Raw genomic sequence first — 12889 nt, 5'->3', positions numbered from 1 at the left:
ACCACCAGACTGGGGGCTGGAGGGCTGCGGCCCTCACCCAGCTCTTCCTGACCTCTCTGAGCCTCTGTTTTCTGTTTTCTAAAAGGATGGGGATGGATTGATGTCAGAGGTTTCTACTAACATTACAGGATTAAAAGAAGGGCCAACAGAGCTCAGTTTAAATCGCAGTTTCATCACTGACCAGCTGTGGGACCTCTAGCAAGTTGTTCTACCTCAGTGAGCTTTACTTTTCTCACTTACAAAATGGGAAAAATATTAGCACCTTCTCATAGGTACTTAAGGGATAAATTAGATAATTCAGGTAGAGTACTCCATCCATAGCTGGCACACTGGAATTATTGTTGTTGTTATTCTTAGATTAGCAGAGACAAGAAGAAATCAGCCAAGGCCAGTTAGGAAGCAGTTCACGGAGAAGGCAGGGCTTGAGAATGTGCAGGATTCATCTGTTCATTCATTCACTCAACACATACTTATTTAGGATTTGCACAGACAGGGCATAGAGAAGAAGAGCAGGGAGGCCGGAGAAAGCTGGAGGCAAGCAGACCTGCCTATTCTAGATGTGTGATGTGGGATCATTACTTCTCTTCTGTGGGTCTCATTCCCTCAACTGTAAAGTGGTGAGAAAAGTGAGCATAATCCTTACCTCCAGAATTGTCCTAAGATGTAAGAGAGTTCAGGTACACAGTGGGTGATCAGTCTGTCTGATGCCTTTTCTCTCCCAGCTCTGTTAATGACTAGAGGTATGATCTCAGGCAGCAAGTCCTTGAATCCACCAGCCACACTTCCACCCCAGGGCCTTTGCACTTGCTGGTCCTTCGACCTGGAACACTTACCCCCAGATCCTTTCATGACTTGTTCTCTCATCTCCTTAATTTTTTTTGGTTACACGTCACCTGCTCAGTAAGGCCTTTCCTGACTACTTTATTTAACAGTGTGGCACTACAACACCAACACTCCCTATCCTCCCTCCTGGCTTATTTTTCTCCACAGCACTTATCACTTTTTGACATACAATATTTTCTAGAATATTTGCTTATTGTTTGACTCCCCCCACTGGAATGTAAGCTCAGTGACGATGGTAATATTTGTCTTTCTTGTTCAATGTTATATCCCTTGTACCTAGAAGAGTGTGTGGTTCATAGTAGGTGCTCAGTAAATATTTGTGGAGTGAATTAATGAATAAATGAAGCCTCTTCTCTCTGGGTCTAGCACTATTGAGCGCGCGCGCACACACACACACACACACACACACACACACACACACACTAGATTCTCAATAAATAATTGTATGAGTGGTCGTCATCTCCATCTGCCAGATAATACCTTGGTTGGGTCAACCCTGAAGCCCTTTAGCTTCTGACATTTTCTGCCAGGGCATCAGTTTCAGCTGGAGTGCCCAAATCTTTTGTTCCTGAGTCTGAGCTATGCAGAATTTCTAGTTGGGACTCTTTGGCTGTTGGGCCCACATGGTTATTATGTCATTATTGGTAATTAGCACTTAGGCCCAGAGGATTGAGCTTTTTGTTTTTCAGCAGAAATCACAGCAAAGAGCTGTGCTAGCCAGCAGGGGCCCAGGCCTGGAGTGGCTTCCTGTATAACTACCCCCTTCCCAGCTATGGGTCCATGGCTTAGGAAGACCAAGACAGAGGTGCCCAAAGCTAGGGGCACCTGCATACCAGCTCAATCGCTGTCTTCCCCAGGCAGTATTCTGCAAAGTTTCTTCTCCCCCACATGCTTGGCTCTCCATGCCTAGCCTGGTTTAGAGGGGGGTCCCCATGCCTCTGGGGGAGGTATAGTTCCCAAAGGTCCAGCTCACAGGGCCATTTTCTGGTGCCCAGGATTCAGGTATTATGGGTGGAGGAAATAACCCTATGTTTAAGGCTCAGGAGCCTGGGTTCAAGTCCCTGCTTAGCTGCTGAGTTGTTGGGTCCCCGTAGGCACATCAGTACCTTTTGCTGGGCCTCAGCTTTCTCATTTGTCAAACAGAGGTAAAGAGATAGACACCTGCTTGGCTTCACCAGGGAAGAAAGGCAGGATAGTATAGTGGGCAAGGATAGGGTTCTGGAGTCAGACACACTTGGTTTCCCCACTATACCCCTTCTTAGCTGTGTGACATTGGGCAAATTGCTTCACCTCTCTGACTTCAGGTCCCAAAGCTAAAGAATGGGGTTAAAATAGTACCCACTCCATAGGGTTGTTGTGACAACTAAATAAGGGAATGCAGGTAAAGGATCTAGGCACACAGAGAGTACTCTTTATGCTGGTATTATTATAATGACCATTACCCGAATGCAGGCAATCTGTAAACTGTAAGACGGTACTAGCAATAAAGCCAGGCAGATGTGGGTTTGAATCCTAACTCTGACTCTGACTAGCTGGGTGATCTTGGGTAAGTTTTTCACTTCTCTGAGATTCTATTTCCTCATCTGTAAAATGGGAATTAGAGTCAAACCGTGTTCAAGGGGCTGTTGTAAAGGTTCAGTGACGTGTTGCATGAAGAGTACTTGGTACAATGGCTAGCAGATGTCATCCCCATTTTATAGATAAGGAAGAGAGAAGTAGTGACTCGCCTGAACTCACATAGCATCTCAGTGGTGGAGCTTTGATTTGAACCTCGGTCTGCTTACCTTAAAAGCCCCCAATCCTTTTATCTCTTCTTGCCATCACATGAATATGGGATGATGATGAAGGTGTTTGTTCTTGGTGCTACTGGTCTCATCTCATTCATCCCGTGATCCCCAGTGCCTACACATAAGAGGTGCTCAATAATGTCTGCTGGATGAAGAAAGGGGGGACTAGCATGTCCTCAGTTCCAGGGAGGCTTTTGCCTTGGGATTGAGGATTTTTTTCTGCTTGGTTGACAGCAGAATAAAAATAAACAATAAAAATCATACTTAGCACAGGTGTGGGCTTGTAATCTGAAGAACCCTTTGCACCTCCCACATAATTGATCCTTCTTGCAACCCCGTGTGATATCCTGGGTGGGTACCTCTATTTGATTGGTGTGGAAATGGGAGCCCAGAGAGGGTGTAATGGATGAAAATTTGTGTCCCGCCCAAAATTCACATTGAAGCCTTAATCCCAATGTGATGGTATTTGGAGATGGGGCCTTTGGGAGGTGATTAGGATTAGATGAGGTCATGAGGGAGGGGCCCTCATGATGGGATTAGTGTCCTTATGAGAAGGGATATCAGTGAGCTCCCCCTCTCTCTGCCATGTGAGGACATGAGAAGAGGTGGCTGTCTGCAAGCCAGGAAGAGAGCCCTCACCAGAATCTGACCAGGGTGTCACCCTGATCTTGGACTTCCAGCCTCCAGAACTGTGAGAATATAAGTTTCTGTTGCTTAAGCCACCCAGTCTATGGCATTTTGTTAAGTAGACCGAGCTGACTAAGAGAGAGGGTAAGTGACTTGCCCACAGTCACACAGTGAACTTACTGCAGAGCTGAGGCTGGACTTATTTGTAGTCATTTCTCTCTTTTTTCCCCATGGAAAAACTCCCAGTCACTGGAAGGCTTAGAAATGGAGACTAGCTAAATGCTAGACAGACAGCTCAGGAACTGTCCTGCCACAGCAGCTTTGGAGGATCTTAGGGCAAGTCAAACCTGGCCATTTCTGGGTACCCAGTCTCCTCCTGCTTCCCCATAGCTCCTCCTCTGCCCTCTCCCAGGGGAGGGTTGGGCCAGGCTGACTTTAGCAGGTTTAGAAGGGGCTCAGCTAGCTGGTGGCACTGAGCCTGTTCCCGTGTTTCTTGGGAAACCCTCTGGGCCTAGAGGGTTCCCTGCCTGAGGGATAGAGAATTAGTGGGTTAAGCTTGAGTGAGCTGGAGGCTTGGCTGGATCAGGGACATTAGGTATACTCCAGCTGGTGAGAGAAGGGGGTTGGGGAGGGTCATGGGAGGTCAGATTCTTGGGTCCCTCCTTGAATGTCCCAGGGCTCCAATCAGAAGCAGCCACAACAGCCTTTCCCTGGGGTCTCGGGACAGATGTTGATGTTGTTCTTTCATCTCATTTCCAAAGTGCTTTCCTGAGAGTGATATGAAAGCAGTGTGGAGCAGAGGACAGTGGTAGCAGATGGACTTTGTTTAAACTGTGTGACATTGGGCAAATCACCTAATGTTTCTAGACTGTAGTTTCTTCAACTGCAATTGAGGCTGATAACACTTTGCAGGGTTGCTATGCGGCTAAGTGCATTAATGCATATAAAGTACTCAGTACGTGCCTGGCACATAGTAAATATCTAATAAATGTAGTGGTCATTATTTTTAATAATAACTTATCTCTAAGGTCCCTCCCGGCTCAGACAGTCCTAGGTTATATGGCTGTACAATTTAGCCTGGCCTCCAGCTTTGGACGAGAAATGGAGCTGCACTTAGAAGAAGGCAGTGAACAGAATCTGGAGTAGGGGTCAGAAAACTTAGGTTCAAGTTTGGGCTCTGCCGCCCCTGTGCTATGTGACCTCAGGCAAGTCTCTTCCAGTTTCTGAACCCATTTCCCAATATGTTTAAAAGCAGCTTGGGCTTGATGATCTCTAAGGGCCTATCCAGTTCTAATATTTTGTGAATCTAGAGGCCTAAAGCAATACCTTACTAAACGGTCCACTGGGTCCTCTTTTACAATTTCGACTTTCTTCCCTTCTGCCCCTTGTTTCTTGGAGTGTCTTCACAGCAGAAAGGACATAACTTGCCAAATCCAATATATGGATTTTAATCATACTTAGCTGTTTTTGCTTTTACTGTGCACAGGGAACTCTTTAAAACAGAGCTTAATGCAATTTTTGTAAGCAAAGTGCATTCTATCAAAGAGGTCAAAACATGCTCTTGTGTTTTCACATGTGAAAGAGTATTCATTCATGGTATTGTCTTTCATTGCATCTGCTGATTTCTTTTGCTTTTATCTCAAAAAATGACCAGCACAGGCAGCTGTGTATGTTATAATTAAAAAATATATGCTGCAGTCAGTGTGTTCTAAAAAATAATCATGGGTATGATTTAGATAAAAGGATATTTGTCAAGTATATGAGAGAGAAAAATGGGGAAAAAAAGGGAAAGAAAAAGAAATAAAAAGAGAGAAAAATGGGAAATAACCTAAATGTCTAATAACATTTAGGTTTAATTAAATTATGGTACATCCACTTGAGGGCACTGTGGATGCCATAATATATTGTTAGGAGAAAAAAGTTGGTTCTGAAACAGTATGATCTAAAATTTAAAAAAGCATTAGGCTGAACCATATGCAATTGCTGATACTTGACCATTTTAACCTATAAAATCAGCAATTTCATATGTCTTAATATATATAAACAAAAAAGTATATCTGTCAGGAGAGGTACTAGAAGGGAAATCTCCCACCAAAATATTGATGGTAGTTATTTCTGATTGATGGCTTTATCTTGATTAAAATTTTTTTTCTTACTTAACTATATTTTCTGTGAACAATGCAAGCACTACTGCTAAAAATAATCCCCTAGAAAGGTATACCACTGTATAAACAGCAAATTTTCCACCTTGTTATAGCTTGTTTGATTTGTCGTTTGTGTTTAAAAGGTCTAAATTGACTGCAATTTTATTACCATGGGCTGGATGGAAAGCTCTACTCTTCATGTACTTTTGGTACCAGGATTGGTTTTTATTCAGTAGTGACTGTTCAGAACACTTTGCTGGTGGGCCCAGCTTTTCAAAGCCCTCTTCATCTCTTGCCACTCCCCACAACCGACAAATGTTTTCCATGAGTCCTACCACTGGGGCTTCAGGCCAGCTGTGTCCCTAATCTGCCTACGTTCCGGATTTGGGAATGGTTCAGACTCCAACTGTTCCCCCACCCCACCCCCGCCTTCTTCCAATCTCATCTTTTCCAGGTCATCGGAGGCCCCATCTACTCTCCCTGGCCTTCCCCCCTGGTCACCACCTAATTTCACCGTCTAATTTCACCCTCTTCTGTGCAGCTGGTGTTTGCTTTTTGCTGGAGCTCAGTTTGCAACGGGGAAGGATTAGGACCCTTTCATGTTGTCTTTTTTCTTTTTTGTTTTTTTCCCTTAGTGCCCTTGACCGCTCCAGGGGCTGAGAGGCAGCTTGCAGGGCCTGTATTCCCTAGGAAGGAAAAGGAGGGGTGGTGGGGGAGGCAGAGGTGGGCTCAGCTGGCAGGCGGGATAGAGATGGCCCCTAGAGACCCCATCCTGGGGCTTGGAGCATGCATGGCACAGCTGCCACCCAGATGTGAGCATGGAGCAGCAGACAGGGAGGGAGCTGAGTTTCTTCCTAGGAAATTAGCTGCAGAGATGGTGCTTGGGACCTTTACCCTGTACTCAGTGGCAGCCTCTGCAGGGTGAGCTGGGACCGGATGTCTGGTTTGCAGAGGTCTCTTCTGAGAGGGCAGATGGGCACAGGAGTAAGGGAGTAGTTTCTCTGCCTTTGGATTGGGCATTACTTTTCCTCTCACCCCCTACTATGTGTTGGGCCCTGCTATACTCAAGGATCTGGCACTTAGCCTAACAGGTGATGGTGTGTACCTAACTAATAACAAAAATCCCTCATGTGTGGATAGTACTTTACAGTTTACAAAGCCCTTTCATCTCCAGGCTAAGAATTAAAAGCCAGGACTGGATTTGAAACCTTTAAGATTCTAAAGCCTGTGTCAACAGTTTTGGTGTGGTGTTGCACGGCACTCGGCATTTGAGTGGTTTACATCTGCCTTATGTCTGGCTGTTTTCTGCTAGCCTAAGATCCCCACTTTTTTTTCAGGGTGATGATTATTAAATACTACACACTCCAATGAAGCCTCTTTAAGTACAGTGTGTCATTGCCTAGCACTTCATGGCATAGAGAATATTGGTTTTCATGAACCTGTATTTGCTGGATAACACAGTGGTGGTAGTGGTGAGCTGTCTTGTGATTGATCTTCAGGATTTATCCTTCATGGCACCAGATTTCCAGGTCTGATAGGTGAAGGAAGCCTCTGGGGCACAGAGGTGGTGGAGCGAGAGCTCCCGAACCTGAGGACCTGAGGCAGGGGACCAGAATATTCGAGAACAGGTGCTTCACCCCTAGTACACAGAATGACCTTGGCCAAGTCACCTGACCTAACTAAGCCTCAGCCTCCTTATGTATAACATGGGGATAACTCATTCACTCGTTCAGCAAATACTTATTTAGTGTGCACTGTTCTGGGAGATGAGCAAGAGGACAAAGTTCCTGCCCTCCTGGAGCTTGCAGTCTTGTGAGTCTAAACTGCAGCAATTTATTGAGAGGGACAAATAAGTAAATATATAGTAGAAAGTCAGGTAGAAGTGCCATGAAACAAAATTAAAGCAGGGCAAGGGTGTGTTAAGTGGAGGCTGTTTTAGATAGGGTAGTCAGGTGGTCCTCAAGGGTCTCTTATGATGTTTCAAACAGATAACCATGTAATGTGCTCAACTCGGTGCTGGCAATTGATTGCTTACCCAATATATTATTATGTCAGCGAGCCCCACACCTCTCAGTCCATATTTTAGTCTCCAGACAGCAGTAATAATTAACACTTAGGTAGATCTTACTGTGAGCTAGGCACTGTTCTAAGCCCTTTACATATATATATTTTTAAATTAATTAATTAATTTTTGGCTGCATTGGGTCTTCGTTGCTGCCGTGGGCTTTTCTCTAGTTGTGGCGAGCGGGGGCTACTCTTCGTTGTGGTGTGTGGGTTTCTCATTGCGGTGGCTTCTCTTGTTGTGGAGCACAGGCTCTAGGTGCGCGGGCTTCAGTAGTTGTGGCTCATGGGCTCAGTAGTTGTGGCTCATGGGCTCTAGAGAGCAGGCTCAGTAGTCGTGGCACACGGGCTTAGTTGCTCCGCGGCATGTGGGATCTTCCTGGACCAGGGCTCGAACCCGTGTCCCCTGCATTGCCAGGCAGATTCTTAACCACTGCACCACCAGGGAAGTCCCAGCCCTTTACCTATTTTAACTCATTTAATTTTCACAATAACTCTTATGAGGTAGGAATTGTTATTATCCCCTTTTATGGGTCGGAAACAAGCACAGAGTAGGGCAAACAATTAGGGAGACTGAGAATTGAACTCAGGTAGTCTGTTTCTAGAGGCTGAGCTGAGTTGTGAGGGGGCTGTGATTAGATACGAGGAGATGGTCTAGCTGTCATATACAGGCTCCGATGTCAGATTGCCTGGCTTCTAATCGTGGCAGGTCTAAGCCTCTCTGCTTGGGTTTCTTCATCTCGAAAATGGGAATACCAGAATTATCTTACCTTATAGGGACCATGCTTAAAACAGAGCCTTCTTTCTGCTCGCCTGTTCAGACACCAGCCTGGCAGGGAGTATGAAGGTCCAAGGGGCCTCTGAAAGTAATGAAAGGAAATAACAGCACATCAGGCAATTGTCAGAGCAACCCTAGGTTCAGCTGGAGACCAGACTTCCGAAGCTAAGTTTTCATGATTTTGAGGCAGCCGGGGAAGAATTAGGAGACCCGTAAATGCAGAAGACAGCTGAAATCTTGGCGTGCCCACAACACTCAGCATCCATTTCAGGCCTTACACAGCTGCCCGGAGAGGTGAAGTCTCATCGAATGTCAGGGTTGGAATGGCGCCTAGAGACGTCAAGTTAGTAGATGGGGAAACTGAGGCCCAGAAAAGCTGAATGACTTACCCAAGGTCACTAGGTCCATTTGGGGGACAGTCAGCGTGGGTAGCTCGGGAGCAACTTCCAAATCTCAGACCCTTACCTGGCCCTCCTTGGGGTGGGTGGGGTGGGAAAGGGCGTCACCTTCGTCCAGGGCACTGGCTACGTTCCCCACGTGGGTACCTCAGGGGCCGGGAACGCACGGACCCGAGAGCGGGTTCGACCTGCGCCTGCGCACACGCGGCCAGCCCCTAGCCTTTTCCCCTCTTTTTCCTTCCCCTCCCTGCTACTTACCGGCCTAGGGGCGGGGGGGAAATGAGAGGAGCCAGAACTTGGCCTCAGCCAATGGGCTGGCGGGCCGCGGGCCCGGCCCACTACTTCCCTGCGGCGCCATCCAATAGAAATTTACTACAATGTTGTGGCGAATAGAGGGGGAGGGGCGCGCGGGGCGGGCTGGCTAAGGGCCGGGCGGGCCTCGCTTCGCTGAGTGAAGGCGGGAGGGCGCGCGCTGGGGCCGCCTGCTCGCTTCCTCACTCACTCGCTCCCTCCCTCCGCCGGTGGGTTAGTCAGTCAGTCAGTCCGCCCGCCAGCAGCCCGCGGGCCAGCGAGCCGCAGAGGGCCGAGCCTCGGACGCCGGCGCCTCCTTCTGCCATTGTTCGTCTGGCGGCTGCAGAGGCGGGCGCGGGAGCCCGGGCCCCGGAGCCAGCGGTGAGGCTAGGCGGCGGCGGCGCGCGAGCGGAGCTGGGGTGGGGGTCGCGGAGCTGTCCCCGAGGGGACGGTCCTGGAGGCCGCAGCGGCGCCGAAGCCTCTTTGTCTCCAGCCCCCCGCAGGCCCGGGCCGGGGGAGCGCGCTCCACAGCCTCCGCACGCCCTCGGCACGCCGGTGGCCGAGGGGCTGGAGCCGGGACGCGGCCGGCCTGAGGGGAAAGAGGCGGGGGTGGCGCTGGGGGAGCGTTTAAAAGTTAGGCTCGGGGTGCATTTTTGACGAGGGGAAATCGGTACCGTCTGGTCTGTCAGTCATTGTACAGTGGGCAGGAGCCCTGTAAGGAAACCAGATGGGGGCGAGTTGCAGGTTTCGGGCGGCGAAGGTGTGGGGTGCAGCCGCAGAGAGGTTTCTCGGTGAAGAGGTAGCTGGGCGGTCTGGAGAAGTCAGGCGCAATGTGAGGGGTGGAGGGAGCCCTGCAAGGACTTTAAGGCCTTCCCGCCATAGACACCCACATCATTAAAAAAAATTCCCCAAACCCCAGGGCTCTATGCTCTCCCGCTGAGTCTTCCCGGGTCCCAGGGACCAAAGGGTTAAATCGATTCTCTCAGCGTCGTGACCTCCTTTTTCAGTTCGCGCATCTGTCGGCTTGGACGTATTTCCTCCTGCTTGCTGGGCTGCCTTTACCTGTGGAGAGGCTGGATCTAGGCTCGCCCTCCGAGATGCATCCCCAGGCTGTTAGTCCTGGTGGGGGTTTGCCAAAAGAGGTTTTTTCTTCCCAGAAACGGGCATTCTCTTGAGAGAGAAAGTGATCTCACGTGAAACAAATTGCTGACGGATAGGTTTCTGGCCACATGATAGCGACTGTCATCCTGTTGTTTCTCTAACTGTACCCAACCATAAATGCCTAGTCTGTGGAGACGTCGTTTTTTTGGCATGTATTGCTGATAAGGAGTTAGTTTTTTTTAAAGAGATGCCGAGCTTTTTTTAGTAGTCTGGGTGATTTCACAGCTGCTATTCTGTTCTTTCTGTTTTTAGGGAAGATTGAAAGAAATGGTTATGTCTCTGTCTTGGATATTATTATAGTGGATTTATACTCTCTTGAGGATATATACTGTACCCAGTGCTGTTGCTCATTATTGTTTTCTATATCTCAGTCTTGGCAGTATTTTTTACCGTTTAAATCAAATATATTTATATATATGCTATATATATTATAAATATCTTTATATAATTCTTATCATCCCAATTTTGTTGTGTAGCAATTAACTCTTACTTTTTATGGAAACTTGATGTACTCTTCATTTTCCTTTTCTTTAATTTGGAAAGATAATAAGTTCTTTGCCAGCTGACCAATTTTGGTTTCATAAGATAGTTTCTTGAGGTGTTATTAATATAATCCATATGGAGTACATAGCAGAATATATGGCACACAATAAGCACTCAATAAATGACAGATTAAAAAAAATGGATATAATGCCTGAACATCAGATTGCCTTGGTATCAAGGTGCTAATTCGGAGTGCCTTCTACAGGAAGGTTATAATTAAGGTAAAGATAGGCGTTATTCATATCCCTGGGGAAACCGAAGTGCGGTATATCTTTGCCACTATTAAAAGTGAACTTACCTGCAGCAGCATACTAACCTTCTGATTCCTCTTTCTTCTAGTAACAAAACTACACTTTTTTTCCTTGTATAATTGAATTCAGGCTTACAAATAAATGATTTTGATCTTTAGGCCTCACCGAAATTCTTCCAACATTTATACCAGTGTTTTATAACCAAATATCTTTTAGGTAAGTCCTTGCACAATGTGGTCCCAATCTACCTTTCTACCTTTATTCTCTTTATTACTTGTATTTTCCAACCAAAAAGAACTGCTCAGTAATAACCCATGCTTTCCCATCTCTGTACCTTTGACCATGAGGTTCCATCTATGCTTGTCATATATATTCCTTCTGACAGTTTTCAGTTCTCTTAAAAATGTCCCATATTAGTAATTTGAAGTGTGGGGAAAATTTCCCTATGTGAAAGGAACTTGATGGAATTTTTTGTTTTGTTTTTAGTTTTCTTTGAGCTTCATTAATATGGCCAGCCAGTTGAATTTTAACTGGTGTTTGTTAAAAGGATTTAGGTCCTAAGTGCCCCATCAATGTGTGTAGCCCTTAGTGGTAGATGATGGCTGATGGTAGATTAAGAAAATCGCTTAGGCTTCCATTCTACTCAGAGCTAAGAACTCTACCAGTTGACAAGTTTAACACTTGGCAACTCTGGCTGTCAACAAATAGACTAAACTAATAGAAGAAAGTTTTACATTTTAGGTGGATTTCTCCTTGCTTTCTACATCTCTTCTCTTTCTTGGTGGTCTAAGGGTCAACATGTCCTTAATGTTGGTTAAACATTCAAATCATATTTATTGTATCCAAGTATTAGATATGGTAAACAAGCCTATGTTTTATTTAATTTTATTTTTTGGCTGCGCCTCAAGGCATGTGTGATCTTAGTTCCCTGACCAGGGATTGAACCGGCGCCCCCTGCATTGGAAGCTCAGCGGCTTAACTACTGGACCACCGGGGAACCCCCAAGCCTATGTTTTAAAGTAGGCTTATCCTCAGTATAATATATAAAATAACATGATGTGATACTTTATATAATAGTGAGAGAATAGTACACAAAACTTTCTCTTTTCATTTTAAAAGTACTTGTATCCTTTCTTTTTCTCTTAAGAAACATTTCTAAGCTAATATCTAAATTAACAAATGATTTTAAATGATTTCTGTCTCCTCTGAAAAAAAATGATTTGTGGCATTTTGTTGAGATATGACCTATGTATTTTTCCTGTTATTCTCTTTTGTCAGGTTTGTGCCTCACATTTAAAATTCACCAGTGTGATGTTTTCTTGTATGCAGATTGAGTTTAAAATTTTTGGAAACTACAAAGCCAGCCTTCCATTTTATTCCTTAGTTTATGGTCTTAATTTTAAACAGATTCATTTTATGGGAGATAGTGTGCGTACAATGCTATTTGGTTTCCTTCCTCCTGCTGCTAAGAAGGCTTCAGAGTTAAGCTTGTCAGAAGCGATGCCTAAAAGTCACAGGATTCTTGAATTCTCTGCAGGTGCTTTGGTATGCTTATCAGTAGATTGTGATTTAAAATGTGCAGTCTGTGATTTGTGATGTGAGTTATAGGGCTTGCTTATATTGTTTTCTGAATGTCCAAATCTAATTTAATATTGGTGATCTGATTTTATAACTTTAGAATATCAGTGGCTATCAGGGGCTAAATGTGGTTCTGAAATCAATAGGAGCGTATGTTTAGATCACAGTCTGTTTCCTTGTTATCTAAGAAGCAGGTCAGTGCAAGTGCTGCCAGTGTACTTTTCCAAGAGTCTCATCAAATTCGTGATTGGTCACATGTATATTCAAATGCAGATTCATTGCTACCTCTAAAGGACTTGTTTTTTCCCCAACTGCTTGAGCTTAGAATCACCTTATTTTATTTGTGAGCTAAACAATAATAATTCTAACATCTTTTTTCTTATGAACAACCTTGCTTTTTTTCTGTGAATAAAGGCCCCAAAGATTA

The 12889-nt window shown here is 45.5% G+C and overlaps 1 protein-coding gene across 32 annotated transcripts in view; it reads left to right on the top strand.

Moving 5' to 3' along the window:
- The window catches only part of EPB41 (erythrocyte membrane protein band 4.1), a 202946-nt gene that overhangs the window by 10268 nt on the left and 179789 nt on the right, over positions 1 to 12889 (top strand). The gene's annotated exons all lie outside the window — the stretch shown is intronic.

Source organism: Balaenoptera borealis (assembly GCF_965194805.1).
Source record: "Balaenoptera borealis genome assembly, chromosome: 1".
Taxonomy (NCBI): domain Eukaryota; kingdom Metazoa; phylum Chordata; class Mammalia; order Artiodactyla; family Balaenopteridae; genus Balaenoptera; species Balaenoptera borealis.
This window is presented reverse-complemented; position numbering and strand designations above follow the sequence as displayed.